At 34.0% G+C, this 3667-nt stretch overlaps 1 pseudogene; it reads right to left on the bottom strand.

Annotated features, from left to right (window-relative positions):
• Window positions 1-974: 974 nt before the first annotated feature.
• Window positions 975-3251, bottom strand: LOC142532051 (plasmodesmata-located protein 2-like; annotated as a pseudogene).
• Window positions 3252-3667: the final 416 nt, after the last annotated feature.

Genomic DNA, 3667 nt, shown 5'->3' with positions numbered 1-3667 from the left:
ATAAAATGAACACAATTTTAGGCATTCACTTAATCTTGTAGGTCTAGGTGTTTTTCTTCTAGTCTTTAAGATTCTTTATTTTGGAAGTATATATGATACTTGGACTTCGGAGAGAAAAACTATTGAATGCATAGTTTGGGAACTACCATAAAGATAACATCGAATAAGTCACTTATATTAGATGACAAAGTTTCAACAAACCAATACATTTTAACTTTCAGTGTCACAATGTGATATGAACATTTATCAAGACATTAACATGTATTTTTTTATTCAATTTTAGTTATTTTTCACCAGAGTGGTAACTTGCATCGAATACGTCAACAATGTTTATCGTCTTATCGATATTCCGATATTGCATCATCATTTTCCGAGATCAGGTCAATACGCCGATAAAAAAATTACTAAAATTGAAGAAAATGCTACTTAGCGGACTAAACTAAGACATAAATTGATGACGATATGACCAAAAAATTAAAAACATGTAAATTACAAGACCAAAATGTAATTTTTCCATATATGAACCGTTGTATGCTGAGTGCATTTTCACATTGCCATCCTCTAGGCTCTAACTATTATTTCATATTCATCCTCACTTTACGAATTATTTAACCTAAATTGCTAAGAGGGTTCATGTAACATCTTATCAGACAATTAAAACACTACACTTAAGACTGATGCTCGAGTGCTACATTGGTAAGAGAGAGAGAAAAGTTTGAAAATTAACATTGAAGACATCAATAATAATTAAAATTTAAGTCAATTACAAATGTGTTTTTTTATAGTAATGGCAGATATTTATCATAACTGCCCAAAAAATAAAAAAGCTAAAAGGTTTCAACCATATGATCAATCAACTTATTGCACCCCATAACAATGGGAAAGATAGGATTTACTTTGAGTTTTGTAACTACATACATAAAGAGACATCCATTTCTTGTTGCTTTTCATGGTGTAAAAGTGAACTCGTCAACTTTGATATAAAGCAAATGCACAGTAATTCATTTATCTATCAATTGTTAAATTGCGGATATACACTCATGTCACTAGCACAAATGAGTTATTTAACACTAATCTCACTTTCCTTCTTTGAATAGGCACATCTTAATTAAATTTTCACTCAAAAAGAGTATATACATAAAGGATAAAAAAAAAAGAAGAAACAAGAACAAACTTGGAGAGGAAGATATACTCTAAAGCTAAATCATAAAGTGAAAAGCAAATCTTCCCTTTTTACAAGCACCCAATGAAATAGTAATCCATTTTTACCCATATTTCCCTAAATCCCATCTTGTAATTTCTTGTATTTCTGCCTTCTTTCCTGCCAAAAAAAAAAGTACATTATATGTCAAACATCAGCCCTGATTCTCCCACAATCTCTATCGGGTTCGATTGTGTTCTATCAACATTTTTCAAGATAATGTACATTTTCTATGCAACGACACATAAAGCCACCGGAGTCCAAATTCACGGATAGGCATGGGATTTTAATAATGCGATGTGAGTATATTTAAGGCCAAAAACTTATACACTCTCTCGTTGATTTTCTTGTGTCTAATGTCAAAGTGTTGGCTTGTGTGTAAAACTTATATTTTAGGCTAAAAACTTGATCAATCAATATAAGATGACTACATAAAAGGTGTAAAATCCAAGCAAATAAGCTCAAGTTGCAACAAAAACACTAATCTCTATCCACCATATTTGTATGTATGAGTCTTTTTCTTGAAAACTGATTTTGCAAACAACAAACAAGCCAATACCAGCCCCACACCCACAAGTCCTCCAAGCACAATCGCAACTGTCTTCTGTGTATTCCTTCCGGTCCCTAAATTCAATCAAATTATGTTGTCATCACTAAAAGAGAAATACAAGACATCACGAGTGAGTGTGACTGTTGTTTATAGCTACCCGTTTCGTTATGCAATATAAAGCCGAATACACCACATTATGTCACATATATTTTTGAATAAAAACAACCGTGCGGAGAGTTTGGTGGACCCCAAATATATTTATAAGCTTAAGACGCCATGGTACATAATATTACATCAGTAAAAAATTAATGCTAAGCCGTCTATTTCGACTTCTTTAAGATGACCCTCTTCATCTATCTTACATATCAGACCAGATATGAAATACCATATTTCCTATTTCTTACAACTTCGTCCCAATTGAACTTTCTACTATGTTTTCTCAACACTTCACTTTTGTGTATTCCAATTCGTATTTCAAACTAAGACATGAATTTGTTCAACACAAAGTCTCGCTTTGGCCACCAATTTGCATCAAAATAGCCAATGCCTCACGTTGTAAGCTTTTTGAAATGCCACCAACGCAAGCAATATTCGAAAACCATAGAAAGAGACATATTACCATATCCCTTATCACAAGTTGTGATAAGGGACCAATACTAGTATAAAATTAAATCTTGACTTGAATGTTCAACCAAGAAATGTATCGCGAACACCAGATGGTGATGTATGGTGAAAAGTTTGCAAATATATTTTATTTACCTGATGATGAAAGTGATGATTGTCTATTAATCACCCCATTTGGATAATAAGTATAGCTAATATAGTATTCTCGAAGATATATTTGCGCTGAAATTGAGCTTCCACACTCAAGTTTAGCTTTATCCACTGCACTTTTCACGCAGCTCCCACAGTCTCCACCGCTTAAATCACCTTCACATTGACCCAAAACGTACACAGACTGATACTGAGCAGCATAAAATCCACTGTTCGCACTCGCCAAACCCTTCACTATCTCCCCTAAAGCCATATCCAATCTATCCCCAAACCCGGATCCACTGGCCCGGTTCGACCCACAAATCTTGTACAACAACTCAGTCCCACTCACTTGTCGGAACCCAAAGATTTCATACCTTAAATAACACCGATTCAGCTGGACTCTCGCGGCAATAGCTCGCCCACAAAGATTTTCAGCCAAATCAGGGGCTTTAGAAACGCAACTGTTGCAGTCTTCGTTTGATAGATCACCTCTGCATTGAAAGGCGCCATTGATGGCTGATGGGCCATCACCGGAAGTGGGATTTTAAAGTTTCCAACAGATTCTAGAGCGTTTGCCCGTAGACCCCATTAAAATCCTGGAATTTCTGGTCCGCGCAGCCTTTGAATACCAGGTCTGTGATATCGGTGGAGGAGACGAAAATGAAGAAGAGAGGCAGTATGAGGAAGCAGAGGAGGTATGGACATGGACCCATTTCAAGGTTTGAATTGAAGATATTTTTTCCACTTAACCAACTAAGGGCGTTCGCAATATTGGGACGTTATAAAATCCATCAATTCATAAAAAATTATGAGGTTTATTATCACATAATTATTATAACATCGTATCTTTTTCACCTATATATTTTTTAACATTTATACTTATTATTTATGAATTTCACGGTCCACTCAATCATCTTAAATTTTTTTCATATTAAATACAAATGTTTTATAATATTTAAATCATAGAATTTTCAAAACTTTGGAAATTTTGAAAATTTTGTTGAGGAAACGGCATATTTGGAAGTGGATAAGATGAATATTATTGCGGTTTGTTTGTAGAATTCAAAAAATTTGTAAAAAATGCTTTATTATTTTCATCTATTTCGGATTTGGTAACTTAAAAAAATAGATGGGTAGAATGCTATAGAGTATAATTGAAG

The sequence above is a fragment of the Primulina tabacum genome, chromosome 17, assembly GCF_025594145.1.
Source record: "Primulina tabacum isolate GXHZ01 chromosome 17, ASM2559414v2, whole genome shotgun sequence".
In the NCBI taxonomy this organism is placed as follows: Eukaryota; Viridiplantae; Streptophyta; class Magnoliopsida; order Lamiales; family Gesneriaceae; genus Primulina; species Primulina tabacum.
Note: the sequence above shows the minus strand (reverse complement) of the source record. Positions and strands in the feature narration are given on the sequence as shown.